The sequence below is a fragment of the Psammomys obesus genome, unplaced genomic scaffold, assembly GCF_907164565.1.
Source record: "Psammomys obesus unplaced genomic scaffold, mPsaObe1.curated_primary_1811, whole genome shotgun sequence".
Taxonomy (NCBI): Eukaryota; Metazoa; Chordata; class Mammalia; order Rodentia; family Muridae; genus Psammomys; species Psammomys obesus.
In genome coordinates, this window is record NW_026596085.1 from 5915659 (window position 1) to 5934643 (window position 18985).

The 18985-nt window shown below is 41.2% G+C and overlaps 1 protein-coding gene and 1 non-coding gene across 3 annotated transcripts in view; one reads left to right on the forward strand and one right to left on the reverse strand.

Annotated features, from left to right (window-relative positions):
• The window catches only part of Tmem117 (transmembrane protein 117), a 448350-nt gene that overhangs the window by 106188 nt on the left and 323177 nt on the right, over positions 1-18985 (reverse strand). The gene's annotated exons all lie outside the window — the stretch shown is intronic.
• Positions 6514-6643, forward strand: LOC129691237 (small nucleolar RNA SNORA17). Its single transcript, XR_008722434.1, has one exon. It is a non-coding gene; the product is annotated as a small nucleolar RNA SNORA17 (small nucleolar RNA).

Consider the following 18985-nt stretch of genomic DNA (forward strand, 5'->3'; position numbering starts at 1 on the left):
GTACTATGAGAAATGTGCCCAAAAGACATCATAGAACAGTGCGCGCCCATGCCCACGGCAATCAGTGCCGTTGACTAATGACTAGATAGGGGTATAATGAATCAGTATACTATAAAACACTTACCAACTTACAAAGAAGTATAGCTAACGTAACCTGTACTTCCTACGTAGAAACAACAGGTGACAGGCAGGAGAAAGCATTCGTGTGGGACGGACAGGTTTGTGGCAGAGACTGTTGTGGTGTCCTTCTTCCCAGGTGTGTACTGGCCACCCAACTATCAGCTTGTGTTCATCAAATACATTCAGTGTTTTGTGAACCAAATATGCCCTAGGAAAGGTTTCTGGAGAGTCAAGAGAATCCTAAAGTAGTGACCCTCAACTGTAACCCCAGCCTTAGGGACGCTGAGACAAGAGGATCCCAGCTGTGAGGGAACTGGGCCTAGAGAATTTGAGGCCACCCTAGGCTATCTACTGAGAACCTGTCTCAAAATAAGGAGCAGTCAATTGAATTTATACACATTAGCAGTGAATAACTTGAGAATGCAGTTAAGAAAGACATTGCAGCCACTTGAAAGAGAATAAAACATTTAAAAATAAATTTAACGAGTTACAAGACTTACACTCTTAAAACTTAAAATAAATGAATTTTTAAAAGTTAAGGAAGACATTAGATATATAAAAAGAAATTCCATGTTTATAGAGTAAACTAATTAATAGTTAAATGCTGGTGCATATATTTTAATGCTAATAACTGGATTGGCCCTCAAGATCTGATTACTGTGTGGATACACCTATCCTTCTGTGTAAACCGACTGGGCGAGACAGAATTGGGGAGGCATGGCTAATGTTCCCGGGCTTTGGGAACAGGAGAATCATGGGAAAGAGAAAGATTGGTGGGAAGAAAGGAGGAAGGAGGATACCATAATGTGTTAGCATTGAGAAGGAACCACATGGGCCTGGAGGAATAATGGCATGGAAAGGCTCAGACGAAGAATAAAAGAAAGTATTTATAAGATTATGGATGGAAGATAGCCCAGATGAGAATGGTTAAAAAGAATGGCACTGGATGGGGGCTGGGAGGTGGATGGTGAGGTTATTGAGACAGTTTAGGTAGAATATTTGCCCAGCCCAAGGTAAATAAGGAAATTATAAAATCTAACAGGTGTCTGTCTTATTATTTGTGATAGCAGGTTAAATAATACTGTTGTAATAATCATAAGGCAATAATAAAAAACATATAGCCCAACAGCCCGTTTTTATTTATAACAATAGTTAAGGTAGAAATATTCCTGAAATTGATACACTTATTTAGTATAATCCTTACTCAAATCATAGCTGCTTTATAAGAAGAAACTGACAAGTGGATCCTAAAATTAATATGGAAATTGAAGAGCTACTTGGCATAAGACAGATGTAAAATATAAATGCATATGTGTACATACATATATATTTACATATACATATATCATAATACACATATTATGTATATTTAATGCATATTATACATGCACATATATACATGTTACATATGTATCTATCACATATATAAGTATACATACATATGGAATTCAGTAAATGGAATTGAGGAACTGGAAACCAGCCCATCTATCTTTGTCCCACTGACTTCTGGGAAGGAGCCAACATCACTCAGTGGGGAAAAAAAAACAGTGTTTCTTGTAAATGGTGCTAGTATAATTTCAAAACACAAGCAAGGCAATGGAATCACAAATGACTTTGTAAGGTGTGTGTGTGTGTGTGTGTGTGTGTGTGTGTGTGTGTGTGTGTAGTGATTAATTCAAAATTAATCAAAGATCTAAACATAAAGACTGAAATTATAAAACTCTTAGAAGAAATGCTTGGAAGAGAATCTGTCTTCTTAAATTCAGCAGCTGCTTCTTAGATAAAATATTCAAAGAATCAAAACATAGATACATTGGATTTCATCTAAATTAAACTTTTGTGCTTCAAAAGATATCCTTATGTGTCTTGTGCTTCAAAGTATAGCAAAGGAAAATGAGATTACAACTTGCAAGATGGGAGAAAATATTTGCCATTCCTTGTCAAACGAGAATAGAGAAAAATGCAGAATACAGAAAGAATTCTTACAAGTCAAAAAAAAAAAAAAAAGAGGAATCCAATTTTAAATAGGGATTTTTAAAATCCAATTTTAAAATGGGTAAAGAATTTTAATATCATGTCAAGTCAGGTTTACAAATGGCTGGCAGGCAAGTGGAAAGGTGTGCAGTGACGTTAGTCACAAATGAAATGGAAATCAAAACTGCCAGGGGAGGGAACATCACACTCACCAGGAATCTAACAAAAAAGCCTCAGACAAGTGTTACTGTAGGATGTGGCAGCAGTCAAACTCTCATATATCGCTGGCGGGGACAGCAAATGTTTTTGGCACAATAAGTGACTTAGTAGGTACAATTCTTCAAAATGTCCTAGGTTTTTATTTCTGTGAATGGAAATTCCCAGTAGACTTTCCTTATTGTATCTTACTGGCTGACTGAAGAGCACTTGAATGACGAAGGAGGGCTGATTATCTCGGACCATCTTATTACCTGCCTCTGCCTGGGACCTAGCATCCTTGTGACTGTTGGGTGAATATATGAGCAGACCCTGGCTTCCATCAAAACAAAGGCTACTTAGCTTCTTTGGGTCAGTGGATTGTAGTATGATTATCCTGTACTATATATGGGCCTAATATACACTTATAAGAGAATACATACCGTGTGTGTCTTTCTGGGTGTGGGTTACCTCACTTAGGCTGATCTTTTCTAGCTCCATCCATCTGCCTGCAAATTTCGTGATTTCTTTCTTTCTTTTTTTAATAGCTGAGTAGTATTCCGTTGTGTAAATGTACCACAATTTCTGTATTCATTCTTTGGTTGAGGGACATCTAGGCTGTTTCCAGTTCCTGGCTATTATTAATAAAGCCACTATGAACATGGTTGAGCAAATATCCTTGTTGTATGGTGGAGCATCTTATGCGTTGGCTTCTTATGCCCAGGAGTTGTAAAGCTGGGTCTTGAGGTAGAACTATTCCCAGTTTTCTAAGAAGGCATCAGATTGATTTCCAGAGGGGTTAAACAAGTTTGCATTCTGATCAGCAATGGAGGAGGGTTCCCCTTTCTTCATATCCTCTCTAGCATGTGTTGTTACTTGAGTTTTTGATCTTAGCTATTCTGTCTGGTGTAAGATGGAATCATAGATTCATTTTGATCTGCATCTCTCTGGTGGGTAAGGACTTTAAAGAAGTCCCAAGGGAGGGTACCAGAATGTCACTCAGAAGGGGGAATAGAATAGACAGCAGAAGTGGATGAAGAGAGGGAGCTGGGCAGGAGATGGGATGGGAAGTAAAACAAGAGTGGGTATCAAATGTGAGTGGAACGCAGGTGGGAGTTGAGAGGGCTGGGAAAAAGAAGGGAAACTGGGGAGGGCCATCTCTCTTTCAAACTGGAGGCCTGCTACCGCATAGGCTCCTGGGAGGACATGGGTGTGATTCTAGTAGCGAATCCTAACAGGGCGAACAAGAAAACTGAAGTGACCACCTCCTAGCCAGGCTGGATGGGGAAAAGGAGGGCTTCAGTAACCCGCTGACAAGACCTGTGATCCAAAACTTACCCTGCCTACAAGAAGTGTAGAGATAAGGAGGAAACAAATAATAGAGGGAAATTCCAAGCAATAATTGGTCCAACCTGAGACCCACCCCATGGTAGAGAGCCAGCCCCTGATACTAATAATGTCACTCTGCTATGCTTTCAGATGGGAACCTAACTTGACTGTCCTCTGGGAGGCTCCAGCCAACAACTGATCGAGACAGGTGCTGGGATTTGCAGCCAAGCATGGGGTGGAGCTCTGAAGTTACTGTGGAAATGATGGGAGAAAGATGAAAGGACCTAGAGAGGACAGGAACCGCACAAGAAGACAACAGAGACAACTAATCCAGTCCCGTAGGAGCTTTTAGAGACTGAGACATCAACTAAGGAGCATACATGATCTAGACCTAGGTACCTGCACACATGTAGCAGATGAGCAGCTTGATCTTCATATGGGGCAACTGGGGGGAGGGGCTGTTTCTAACATGGACTCTACAACTTGCTTTTGGATAACTTCTCCCTGGCAGGGCTGCCTTGCCTGGCCTCAGCGAATGAAGATATGCTCAGTCCTGATGTGATAGAGAAAGTTGATATGGGAGGCAGGGGGCAGAAGATTACCCTTTTCTGGGAGGACAAGGAGAAGGAAAAGGGACAGGAGGGAAAGTGGGGAGGACGGGAAGGAGGGGGCACCCTCAGGATGTAAAGTAAATAGACTAATACAATTTTTAAAAAAAATAAGCATAAAAATTTTAAAAAAAAGCATTGTAAGGAGATATTTTAAGAGATCAATTTCAATTAAAGTTAAAACAAATAAACAAACAAACAAAAACCCAAAGGCTAAGACTGTGGTCACACAGCAGCAAAGGCCTTTAGCAGATACCCCCAACTTTAGTCAGCTTATATTAAAAGAACTTTAAAAACTCTAACTCTAACTTTGCTTTATTATGCTGGCTAGTCCTAAGATTCCCTTCAATACCAATGTCATAAATTCTGGTTTGGCCTAAATTGGGATCCCTAAAAGTCTAGGGAAATTTCTCAGGCTTCTAATGGTGGCAGTATAGAGTAGTGGCTCTGGATTTCCTTGTCTAAGATTTGGGGATGGGGGGAGTGTGTTTCACTAAGATCTATTTTAAAATATTGTTGGTAAATTTCTATGGCTTTCCTTTGGTCTATCTGTTCTTTTAAACATTGTTTATATAGTATTGCATGCTACCCGTGGCTTCTTTGCTTTTGCTTTTTTGGCCAGAAGACCACTTTTAAGGAATGCCACTGGCAACAAAGATTAAAAAAAAAAAAAGTTTATTTGTACCTTGTTCCTAGATTTTATGGGTTTCTAGGTTTATTGGGTCAGCCAGGAAGAAATGCATGAGGTTCAACTACACAGTATCTTGAACCCCTCATATCTCCCATAAAGTGTGCTGAACAAGCTAATACAGAGTGTGAGAACCACCCTCTAAAAGCAGTGAATTCTGGATTGAAAACACATCGTGCATGGCCGATTTTACCATAAGATCTTAAAGACTATCTAAAAATGCTTCTTGCAGCTCCTAGCCTCACTTGATCCCTCTGAAGATGACAACCTTCCAAAAGGGAATTCTCTGTTCAATGCTGCTTTTCTGGTCCATGTTTTATGGCTTCGATAAAGGAGACCTTAACCACAGTTCTTTGGTACTCACAGGATATAGTGTTTTGAGAAAGGGGCTTCTATAATACTCACAATCAAAATTATGTGTTCTTACTTTCTAAGATGTTGAAACTCAGCTGTTTTGTACATCTTTTTCTTTTCAGTTCAGCTACACTAGCAAGCACAAAAAAATGTACAGTTTATATCTACTATAAAATAACAGAGTAAAAAAGCTTTGCCCCAAACTGACACTAAGAAAGACAGTACAGTATAGCATCTTCCTCTTTGCTGATTAAGTGATTGGATACAACTTCAAGGTTTTTATTAATTTAGTGTGTGTGTGTGTGTGTTTACAATTATAAATATATGCCATGGTCGTCTCTCTCTCTCTCTCTCTCTCTCTCTCCCTCCCCCCCCGTGTGTGTGTGTGTGTGTGTGTGCGTGCGTGTGTGTGTGTGCGCGCGCGCATGCGCATGCACGCACACGCGCCCATCCATTCTTTCACTCTACCATGTGTGTTTGGGGGCTTGAACTCAGGTTTCCAGGCCTGGCAACAATCTACTTTATGTTATAAGCCATTTCTCAGCCTTCTGCTCATAAAATAGAAAATGAAAGCAATCTAATTCTATATACCAAGTCTTACCTTTGGTGTTGTAGCCTTTCACTGGGTCTTTCTCACTTTTTAAAACAACAAAGGTGTAAATTTTCTTCTTTATTTTTCTAAGATGCACACTGTTAAATATGTCCATGATGGATTTTTTTTCATGTACTTGTGGGTTGTTTTTTTGGTTTTGTTAGCTTACGTCCTAAAAAAGAACTACGTCACCAAACTTGTGTTCACTTTAAATATCTTTTTAAAAGTTCTTGAACACTTTGCCTAATCTTAAGATATGTATATGATGATGTAAATTTATGTATTGTTTATACGTGCTTGTATTTTTTTATATCATTTGCTTGATAGCAAATTGCTTTATAAGTGTTTGTGTAAATTATAATTGCTAAATCAAGCCCAAATTCTTTTCAGGTCACAGTATAACCAGATTTTTAAGGGGAAAAATAAAAGCCCCAAATCTAACACCCTGACTAGTTAAGCTTGGTTACTGTCTTAATCTGACAATTAAAGACACAGTAGAAGACAAACAAAGAGAAGATGTTTAATCATGTGGTCACATTGGGAAAACTAATAGAGCTGTCTCGTGATCCCAGATCTTTCTTTTGAGGCTATTAACAGGAAAGTAATTAAGGCAGGTCATAGAACCAGACTATTGGGTCAAGAATCTGAATCATCCTGCCCCTACAGGTACTGTAGGTATGGCCGCAGTGTCGCAGGTGCATTAGTGGGTGGCAGAGAAAAGAAAGGCCATTGCCTGTGCTAATTTCTGAACTGTGAATATCCGATGACTAGTAGCCTAACACTCTCTGAAAAATGCAGTTCTGAGGCAACCACCAGAATGGCACTGTGCATGCCCAGATGAGCTCTCAGGGTGGGGAGCAAGCCAGTGACAAGAAAAACCGTGCCTGGGGCCACACAGGTAGGCTCAGATGAGGAGTTAGCCAAGATGACCACCACCCTGATGCCATGGGGCCTGAACAGGGAGCTAGCCCCAAAAGACCAGTCCAGCACTTTTCAGGCCTGGAAAGGTAAGTGGTAGAGAAATGGAAGAGAAAGGAGAAACAGAGGATGTGCGCATTATGAAGAGAGGCAGAACTGGAGACGTGAGGGTAGTGAGGAACAGCCTGATGTGAGTAGCTGGTGATGACACCTGGGACCAAGGTGGGGTCCCGGCCTGTGCTGCCACCAGGGGCCATGTCTGAGTCTGTGGCCCTGTAGCATCAGGGGTCTGTTACCACCAAAGGCCAGGGGTATGTTTCTGGACTGGTATGCCCCCAGGGGACATGTTGATGTCTAAGGATTGCCCCCACACCTCACATGGGCATTGTGGAAAAGCTGGTCCTGGGGGCATGAAAGCAGGAGAGCTGTCTCCACCCCTAGCCAGCTGCAGTATTTGGGAGAGTTGGGACCACATCTCCCAAGAGGCATAGCAGAGCTGTCCCTGGTTGCTGGAGTTGCCAGTGAGCTGACCCCAATGGTGTGAGTATGAGAGAATTGGCAATGCCAGTTGTCTTCTGTGCAGTGGCATGGAGAAAGGAGAGATGACATCCTCTTTTACCCTTCACCACCAGCAGCAGGCAGAAGACCTGGTCCTGGGGTCATGAGAGCAGGAGAGCCGGTCCTGCCCCTCACCAGCTGCAGCACTCAGAAGAGCAGGCCCTGGACCTAAATGGAGCTGACCCTAGTGGTGGGGCTGTGAGCATGCCAGCCCAAGGGCATAAGGATGGGAGAACTGGCCCCACCATTTGTCAGCCATGAGGTGATATGAAAATGCTTCTTGCTACTTACAGTGGGCAGGAGACCTGCACCTTACCTGAGCAGCATAGTAGAGCTAGTCTTGGAATGGGTTTGCAGGTGAGCTGGTCCTGAGGGCATGAATGTGGGAAAGACAGCCATGCCTTTTGCCTGCTGGGCAGTACCAGGGCCTTCCTCCCCTCTCTAATCCCTCAACAACTATACAGGTTGGAGTCACGATAGTGGAAGAACTGTCCCTGTCTCTCACTGGCTTCAACACTCAGGAGGGTGGCCCCTGCACTTCACATGGGCAACACGGTACAGGTGGCTCTGGCTGCAGGAGTTGCAGGTGAACAGGCCCTTCAGGCATGAGAGTGGGAGAGCTGTCCCTGCCCCTCATTTGCTGTGGCACTGGGGAGAGCAGGTCCTGTACCTTGTATGGACAGCATAGTAGAGCTGGTCCTGATGGCATGAGCACAGATGAGCCAGCCCTGAGGGCATGAGAACTGGAAATCTGGCTCTGCCCCTGGCTAGCTGCAGCACTGGATGGCCCAGACAGAGCAGGGTAGGAAAGTTTGCCCCAATGTGGTGGTATAGGAGAGCTGGAGGGCTGACCAGCTCAGATACCTATCAGATCTAAGGCTTTCAGTTGGCCCACCCCAACACATACCCCATCAATGAACTGCTGGAGCACATGGAGGGGCAAGTCCTGCAGATCCAAAGCTGCAGGATCTCCATGTGACAGGGCAACAAAAGGAGGCCCAGTGCGGTTCCAGTACTGATAGAAGCCAGAGGCCTCATCCCAGACTCATTGCAATAAACATTTGAAAGCAAAGAGTGTGGACAAAAGGCTATACTGTCAAACACACTACAGCTTCCCCAAGATTTTTTTCCCCTCTGTGTGGGGAAGGTTGCAAGGATGGACGGGCAGGTATGAAGGGACAGGGAGATGAGTGGAAATTGGGATGCACAATGTAAAATTCACAGAGAACCAATGAAAAAGTGTCTTTTAAAAGATGTTTTCTCATTGATAAGTATTGCAGTAGGGTTGCATGAGATCATCCAAAAGGCCTCCATTGCAGGAGGATAATTTTGGATAATTGCCCTAACTGGGATGCAAGGCTCACCATTCCAAGGATTACAAAGCTGACTTAGTTCTCCTGTGCTTCCACCTCTCCCTATAATTAGTAGGCATGCAGTTACTTCCACAGAAAAAAAATGGCAGAAATGTACCCCGCTTTGGTTGTCTAATGAGCCCAAATGAATGTAAATGCTTGTTAACAAAAGCATTTTCTAATGCCTAATTATCCACTTACAACAAAAAAGTTTCATTAAGTATTGATCTTCTCTTAGGAATGTTAACAAAAATATTTCATTAAGAAAATTAGATTAGATTTTAAAATCCTCTCACTAAGTAAGAAATTAAAACCTAGAATTAGACCAAAGCAAAAGGCAGATGTGGTCATGTCACATAGGATCTGAGGCCTTAGCAGAGATTAATCCAGTTTTCTGCAGCATGGCCAGCCCATGCCTGCCTTGATGTGATTGAAAAAAATTCTTGCCTTACTACTTTCTTCATTCTGTCACTACAGAACCTTCATAAAATTGTACCATGTTGGAACATAGAATTTAAGGGTAATACAATTCTTTATTCCTGTTCCATGGTAATATTTGACTCCAGAGTAAACTGTGACTTACTTCCTTCAGAATGAGAGCTTTTTCATGTGTCAACATTGCTCATGAGCTTCATTTCCAGCTATTTCATCTCCAAATAAATAAGAATATATAGCCACAGAAAAACTTTTGCATGAATGTTCATAGTAGCAATATTTATTACAGTTAAAATTGAGATGACTCAGAAAAGAGGCAGAGGCTGTAGGGCAAGATGATGGCATCTGTGTTACTGTGTTCCTTCTCTTGGCTGCTGCCTCCTGCCTGGGTCTTGAGCAGTCCTTGAGAAATTTCTAAGTTCTACTTCCAGGAGCCACCCAATGCTAACCCTGACGGGATGAAAGTTGGGCTGATCTTGGGTACCACAGATCTCCTGTGACTTAATTTATCTCCTCAAACCATCAAAACATCTGAACATGATTTTGAGTGTACAAGGAGAAATGGATTGGAATAAACATAGGGTATATTAATATAGCCTTCTCCATATTAAACTGAGGTCATCCCCTCTGCTGATTTATGGATATGAGTGAGAAGTCTCATGTGACTATGTATTTAATCGAGTCAGCATATACATTTTGCATCATTAAAGACATAAAAATAATTATGTTCTTCAAAAAAATAAGAAGAACCTAAATATCAATCAGCTGGTGGAGGAGTAGGTGTAATACAATGTTAATTGTGAATAAAGAATGGGTTGTTGAAAACTGTTCCCCATGAGCTATTTTGAAGGCATCTGCTAAGTAAAAGAAGCTAGATGCAAAAATACTAGTGGGTATTATCACAAATAAGGCATATGTAGAGTTGGTAAGGACAGAGGCTGATGGCTCACAGTGCCTGGGGTGAATCGGGGAAATTTCCTGGGCCCTATCTAGGACAATGACAGTATCTCAGAAAGTGGTAGAGACTGAGATACCCTAGTATTACAAATGTACTAAACAGCGTTCAAATACCATGTACTTAAAAATAGTTATTTTATGCTACAACAATCTCCAGTCAACGGAAGAATAAAGTTTGGGGGAAAACACCCGCACATGCTGAATGGATTCACCTATCTCAGTCTCCACTATGCACACTGAATCTAAGCCACTCTCTCTCCTGTCTTTTACCTGAGTCACTGACACTCAAATAGATGAAATAATTCCTTGGGTTTCTTTCTCCTGTAATACACACTCCACGAAACAGCCAAAGGATGTTTCAACTCAAAGCAGGCCATGCTCCTTGTTTCTTTACTTGATCTGGAGCTCACACTACCTCAGCCCTACAGGACAAGATGATAAGCCTCATCCTCTTCAGTATCCCACTTGCTCCCAGCCCTCCCCTGCCCTAGGCTACACCAAGCTGCACCCTGCTGTGTAGACTGTAGTTTAGCAGTCCCCATGCCTGCTGAGATGCCTTCCTGTGATTCAATGCTCAGTTTACACCTCAGGAATGAGGTCTCTGAACTCCCTGTAAAAAGCTAACCCCTTAACACCCTTTCTCAGATCATCCCATCTCACCTCTTGACAAGCTGTCTTTACAAACTGATCCCCTTTGCACCTTCTATCTCTAGAAGGCAGGTTTTATAGTTAGTTTCTGATCCCAGTTCTGTCACTTTTGGAGCAACCTATTTTATCTCTACATAATCTGTGGGGTTACATGGCTTAAAATAGCACTTATCAAAAGCTCAAAATCTTCTGTACATGCTAGTGTCTGTCACATATGCTAGCTATCTTTACTAATTATTTTAGATTCCTTTGGTGTAACTTGGCATTTTTCCCCATAGTCAGCATAGTTATCTGTACCTGTCAGTTTGGTGGTGTCTATGCTGTATACTTTGCGGCTGGGAGCAGTCTAGTCCTTCTGATTTATACACCATCCAAATAGAAATGGTTTACCTTTGGCCTAACTCTTTCCTTGGTGAGTAAGAGGCTACTTTTGCTTTCCTTATGTTCTCCGCAATCCTCACTAAGAACATTCTGATATAAGGGATCCACAAGTGGCCTTTGCTACTTCATCACCTTAAGCACCGTCCTCCTTTCAGAGGCACTGGCTTGGGTTTAGGCTAATGGGCACATGGTTCCTGTGGGAAGGTGCCTACCTAGCACGCCTAAGACCCGAGAGCCATCCGTAGTACCACAAAAGGGGCGGGGGGGGGGAAGATAACAGCTATTAGAAGAGAAACACTAGCAACAGGCTCTAAAGATGTAAAGCATTCACATCTACATGGAGGGAAACATGACTAATCACTACAGAACAAGCAGGTAAGGGGAGGAAGACAGGGCTCAGCAGCAAGAGCACTGGCTAGGACTAGACCGTGGCTCTGTTCCCAGCACCCACACGGTGGTCCAAGACCGACTGGAACAGTTCTGGGGAAGCCAGTGTCCTCTCTAACCTCTTCCAGCACTACAGGCATATGGGACAGACATACCTCTAGGCTAGACACCCATTAACATAATCAATAAATCTAAAAAAGAAAAAAGCAGGTGATAGAGCATAGTGCAACTGGCATCTGAATCACCAGCCAGGGTAAGATACAAGACAGTGACTAAATAAGTAAAGTGGACAAAAATTAGGGAAAAAGAGGTGATCTAAGTCTCCACTAAACAGAAATACAAGAATCTGTGGAGATCACTGACCAGCCAGCTGGCTGAACTGATGAACTCTAGGTTCTGTGGAGACATGTCTCAAAAACTAAGGCTGACTAATACCAAGGAAGACACAGAATATTGATTTTTTGACAGCACAAACCAAAACCCGGTTATAGAACCTGTCACCTGGCTTCTATTCTTACATTGGGTGCGCCATTCACTAAAGTAACAATATTAAAAAGTAACCTTCCATAATGAAAATAGCGCCATATTACTTAATTCCAATGCTATACATGTAAGGATACATAGAGCCCAATCATAACAGTTCTCATTGTAGAGGCTAATATGGAATACATGGTGACAATTTCTGTGCATCAGACAGACCACCTTTCTCACCACCCCCGAATGCTTGGGTTTGTGAAAACAAACAAACAAAAAACCAAGAACGAACAATTCCACAAGCAAAGTACCTTGAGGTCTGTCAAAATTGTATTTTCATTTTCAGCTTCCAGCTGACAGAAGTCTCCTTTCTGTTGGGGCATTATAAAGTTTCCAGTAACACAAAAGTGCATGGGTGTGGATGCCCTCTCCATGAATGTTAACTTCCAGATTCTGCAGCACACACGTATGCATCCTGTTTCATTATGTGTCTACCATTTAAACACTCTGTGATGCCATTAACACACTGGCTGTACCTACTGCCTTTTAACCCCCCTATTTAAATTTAGAGTCAGAACTTAAGTTTTTAAAAAGTTATTCATGTTTTTATTAATTATAATTTCTTTACTTTGTATCCCAGCTGTAGCTCTCTCCCTCATCCCTTCACAATCCCACCTTCCCTCCTCTCCTCCCATGCCTCTCCCCCAGTCCACTGATGGGGCGGGCCTCCTCCCCTTCCATCTGACCCTAGCCTGCCAGGTCTCATCAGGACTGGCTGCCTTGTCTTCCTCTGTGGCCTGGTCAGGCTGCTCCCCACTCAGGTGGAGGTGATCAAAGAGCCAGTCACTGAGTTCATGTAAGAGACAGCCCCTGTTCCCCATACTAGGGTGCCCACTTGGAGATGCCATGGGCTACATCTGTGCAGGGTTTCTAGGTTATCTCCAGCCTTGGGAGGTAGTGGCAGGTGGATCTCTGCGAGTTCGAGGCTAGCCTAGTCTACAGAGTGAGTCCAAAACAGCCATGGCTATAAAGCTACTACACAAAGAAATCCTGTCTCAAAAACAAAACAAAACAAAAAACAAACAAACAAACAGACAAACAAACAAAAACTCTTAAATCGTTCAAGCATGGTGATCTCAACATCTTAGAGCCAAAGGCTGGAAGATCCCAAGTTAAAGGCCAACCTGGGCTACACAGTGAAATCCCATTATAAAACCACAAGAAAATGAACAAACCCCAAACCAAAATAAAAAGAATAAATGAGAGGGAAAAAGAAATAATAAGGAAGGAAGAAAAAAGGGAGAGGAGAAAGGCAACTAAAGGGGGAAGAGGAGAGAGAGGCTGCAATGACTTGGGAAGGCTGTGGAACAAAGGACCACTGCCATGAATAAAAAGAACATGTTTATCCAAATGTTCAGCATACAACCACAGAAATAAAACACAAGCCACAAATATTAATCTTACATGCAAAATTTAATTTCCAGAAAGCCCTATACTTAAAAGTAAAAAAAAAAAAAAAAAAAAAGATGGTGTTAATTCTAACAACATTTTTTCCCAATATATCGAAATCCTTATCATTAACACACATAAGCAGTGTAAGTTGATGAATTTGATTCTCACTGACCGCTTTTTCACTGGATCTCGGACTGTGGATGGTGTACCTTATGCACTGCATGCTTTAGCTCAGGTACATGTGAAAGGCTCAGAGCCCCTGTGCAGAAAACGGTTCCTTTGTAAAGAAATCCAGGTCATTGCAAAGTCTGAAGGAATCCGCTGGCTATCTCAGTATTCACCTTACTGTGCCAGCAGCTTATGGGTCAATGTCTGCATGGGATCCTGAAGGAAATGCCTCCTCTCCGCTGAGCAGCTTTAAAGAAACAATGTTTCTTGAACTGTGAAGAGCTTCCCAAGGTAAAATGTAATTACAAGTGTTTTGAACCCATCTTTAATGTTTCTTCAAAAGACTTTGAATAAATATAGAATCTTTCATCTAACAAGGTTGATTTTTCTCCTGTAAGAGTTTCAATAAAAGAAATGTCAAAACACTGTAATCTTTCTCCCCTAGTGATGCCTTAATGATGAAAATATAACCCTAGAATACACACCATATGCTATGAGGGGAGAAGGAAATAATTGTACAAGTGAATGAAACCCCAGAATCAGTGATTGGCACTACAATTTTTTGAATTCTTGATAGAAACAGAGCAGGCATTATAAAATGTTTATCTATTTGTATATTATAAGCAATATAGCTGATGATATCAAGACCGAATGCCAAAATGAAAATATTAACACAAAACTTTGAAAACATGATGAAAGAAATAGATTTCTTTAAGCTCTGGGAGGGTTTATATGGACAAATGTAAAATGGATGCCACTGGATTGGGGAGACGGCTCAGTGCTAACATATTTGCTTTGCAAGTGTAAGGACTGCGTTAGAATGGCCAGAACCTTTGTGAAACCATTCGTCTAATCCTGGAACTCCTATGGAAGGTGAGAGGCAGATACAGAATTCCCAGATGCTCCAGAGTTACCCAGCCTGGCAGACACAGCACTGAGCAACAGGGAAGTCTGCCTCAAACAGGGCAAGGTCCAATAACAGGGGTCCACACACACACACACACACATGCACATTCATCCATACACACACACATACACATGCACACACACAACGCACACGATGATAAATATAAAATATGTTTTGATGTGTTTTGCTCATGAATTTTTACTATTTTGCTTCTTTCCAATGCACAGTTCCTGTGGAAATGAATTCAAAGCTAAGCTTAAATGGAGACACTACTAGAAAAATAATTAACTTTCTAACATAAAATATTATACTGTGTTCAACCTTCTTGAAAAAGTGATAAGTATTAATAATCCTCACTTTCCCTAGTCTGCCTGGTTTAAATGCATAAGATTATAATTATTCTAAAAGAAACTGAAAATCAACAAAATTATATCTTACAATAATAACATCCAAAAAATATGGCAGAAATAATTCCAGCTCGACCACCAAATAGATGTGTGTACTATACATATTTTATTTAAAAATATAAGTATGGTCTTTTCTCATGAATATTACCTACCTTATTATTCTGTAAAGAAAATGTACAATAAAATCCTCCTGCATGATACTATATTTCAGGGTGTAGTGCTAGAAATGAGAGTATTCAGCAGGACCTGATTGAGAGTAGCTGATTTAATTTTAGGATGCCCAGGACAGTTGTTTACAATAAAATCTGTAATATAATTTGCTCCAATATCAATGGAAATTCTGGCCACGATAGAATCTTCATAGAGAAAAAAATTCTAAATCTGATGTTAGTAGCAAATATAATTCTCAGTTATTGCTCCTTTGGGGATACAATCCTAGTAGGGAGTCAAGGATGGCATAGGCAGTGTCCTGCCACTAACGGAAAGAGCTACAAAGAGTAGCTATTTATTGTGTTGAGACCTGGATCCAGGATGGAGCTGCAAGCCCAGAACAACAGACAAACAAGTAGTGCTGAGATAGAGCGAGCGAGAAAGAAGGAATCAGGGGTGGGCACATGTGCAGAGGAAGGGGCTCAGCTCAAATGCAAGACATTGGTCCTAGAGCATCAGGACTTGAGACCACCTAAGAGGAAACCTCCCCACATGGGTGCAACACAAGCTAGTCTCTCTCTCCTTTGCCTCTGTGATATAGTTTCTTCTTTGACCTAGTATTCAGGATACTTGGGAAGTTTGTGGACTAACTAACACATTGTTGTTTTAGTCAGGGTTCACTGAAAAAACAGAACTTATAGAATGAATGAAAAAATATACGAATTTGTTAGAATGCCTTACAGGCTGTGGTCCAGCTAGTCCAACAATGGCTGTCTACCAACAGGAGGCCTCTAAGAACCAGAAAGTTGTTCAGGATAGATATCCCAGCTGGTCTTCGATATGTGCCAGAATCCCAAATTAGACTCTAATGCCTTTGAAAAACTGGATTTCCCACAGAGAGTGCGAGAACAAGCAGGCAAAAAGCGAGCTTCCTTCTTCCAAGTCCTTTCTATTCTCTGCCAGCAGCAGGTGTGGCTCAGACCAAAGATGAATCTTACCACCTCTAAAGATCTGGATTAAAGGTGGTTCTTCCCACCTCAAGTGATGTAATTAAGAAAAAATCCCTCACAAGTGTCCCAGCCACTTGGGTTTTAGTCAATTTTGGATGTCGAAAAGTTGACAGCCAAGAATAGCCATTACAGTTGTTATATAGCAAATATTACACAAATCCTTTCTTTCTCTTTGGGGGAGGGTAGTTTTACTGAGGTTATCTGTCAGGGGCAGCAAGGACCCATCGTGAACCTGGAAGAAAGAAGGTGACATGCACAGCCCTAAGCAGCCTGCGAAGATGATGTCTGAATTGTAAATCGTTGTAAAAGACTTAAAGCCAAACAAATGCTCAGCACCACTGAGACAGTTAAGTCAGCAACTTGTAGAAACAACAGTGTGTTAGCTGCTGTTAAACACTGCACTTAGAAAAAAAAATTAGGTCCTCTCCATGAATGGTCCTTGGTTGGGGTACGTTTTCCTCAGGGTCCCCAGGGCTCAGTTTTGTTTTTGTTTTTTTTGTTTTGTTTTGTTTTTGGCTCTATTGGTCTCCTTTTGGAGTTCCTGTCCCCTCCAGCTCTTTCTATCTCCCCCTTCTTTCATAAAATTCCATGCATTCTGCCCAAAGTTTGGCTGCAAGTCTCAGCCTCTGCTTTGATACCTTGATCAGCAGTGTCTTTCAGAGGCCCTCTGTGGTAGGCTCCTATCCTGTTCCCTGTCTTCTCCTGCTTCCAATGTCTATTGTGTTTGCCCTTCTGAATGAGGATTGAGCATCTTCCCTAGAGTCTTCCTTGCTACCCTAACCAAGGACCATGCATGGAGAGGACCTAAAACCCAGGCTCAGATGTAACCCATAGACTCAAGTCTCCAAATAGGTTTCCTATTAAGGGGAAAAGGGGCTGTCTCTAGTGTGAACTCAGTGGCAGACTCTCTGATCACCTCCTGCTGGGTGGTACAGCCTTGTCAGGCCACAGAGGAAGACAATGCAAACCAGTCCTGATGAGACCTGATAGGCTAGGGTCAGATAGAAGGGAAGTAGGACCTCCCCTATGAGTGGACTGGGAGAGGGGCATAGAGGGAGAAGAGGGAGGGAGGGCAGGATTGGGAAGAGAAGAGAAAGGGGTCTACAGCTGGGATACAAAGTGAATAAATTATAATAAATGATAAAAGAAAAAAGAAAAAAATAATAATTTCAAATAACGCTATTCTCAAAAACAAGTCTGGTAAAACAAATGCTCACATGTAATATTATCAATACTTTTAAGCTACTTGGGGGGATTGTGACATCATACTACATTTGAATTTATTACATTCTTACCACATGAAACATTTGATATAAAATCCAAGATTGCATAGCAAACTTGAGGCAGTAAAAACCTACACTGTACACATTAAAATAAAAGCTCTCAGGAAACATTCAAGTGTTATTTGCAATTTCATCTTATAACACTGATCTAAAATAAACAAAGAGCTGAGACCAAAAATGAGTGCATAGTTTTCCTTTCCTCTTACTTAAAAGGTCAAAATATGACATTTTGGGTCTGCATTAAATACACTTAGTACCTCAAGGATAATAATGGGATTCACATAACTGACAATAGCACTTTAATTAAATAATGTAGGCCAACATTTTTAAGTAAATAAAACATAATCAAACTTCAGAAGAATTATTTTTATAGTCTATATAAATTTAATATATAAATTTAGATATATGTTTCCATATATGTGTATGTTTACATATATGTGTGCATATGTGTATTTAAAATAAAAAGTGTTTTTACAAACCTGAAGATAGCAATGATGCCCCTAAGAAGCTTTTTTTCTGTAGTATATTATAAATTACTTATATACTTATGGGACATGTCCCCAGGATCTGAGGCACTGCCTGGATTCACTCTCTGACATGAACTGATTGGCCTCCTCTTTGATCACCTTCCCCTGAGGGGGAAGCAGCATTACCAGGCCACAGAAGAAGACAACACAGCCACTCCTGATGAGACCTAATTGACTAGGATCAGAAGGAAGGAAAAGAAGTCCTCCCCTATCAGTGGACTTGGGAGGGGCAAGCATGCAGAGGGTGGAGGAAGGGAGGGATTGGGAAGGAAGGAGGGAGGGAACTGCAGGGGGGATACAAAGTGAATAAAGTGTAATTAATAAAGAAAAAAAAAAGAGTAAAAAAAAAAAGGTAGTCATCCTGGTTTATGTATTGGGTGATTTTTCTCTATAGGTGTGAGTGAGTGAGTGAGTGAGTGAGTGAGTGAGTGAGTGAGTGAGAGAGAGAGGGAGAGAGAGACAGAGAGGGAGAGAGTGACTGAAAGAGAGGCTTATCTTCTTTATGGGTATGAGCAAAGGTATGTGGATATGTGATTTTCTCTATAGATATGAATAGAGGTGTATGTGTTCTAAGCATGATAATGACTTCAGCACAGTCAACCAAACATTTGGTTTTGAGGCCAATACAAATATTTTAATTTCCAAAGCTAAAACTAAATCTGAATAGTCCAATATATCACTAATACTGCACATATACATCCTGTTCATTGCTGTTTGGTTATCCGTTTTTTACAGTCTACTTTTTTTATCACCGCTTTTTTTGACAGGTGATTACATAAGTAGTAATGTAATCTTGTGTATTTATTTTAAACCAAAGCCCAAACAAAAACTTTTAATTTAATTTTGGGGCTAAGCATAATGTGAATTCATTTCTTCTACCCCTTCTCCATTCTTTCCCTTTTCATTATCTTACTTCATAATCACTATTGATAAAACCACCATGAAATGAATATTACTTCATAGAAATGTTCAACGTCCTGAGTCATCAGGGAAATGTGAATCCAAATGACCCTGAGATTCCACCTTACATCCATCAGAATGGCTAAGATAAAAAATTCAAGTGAAAATACATGCAGGAGAAGATGTGGAGAAAGGGGAACCCTCCTCCATT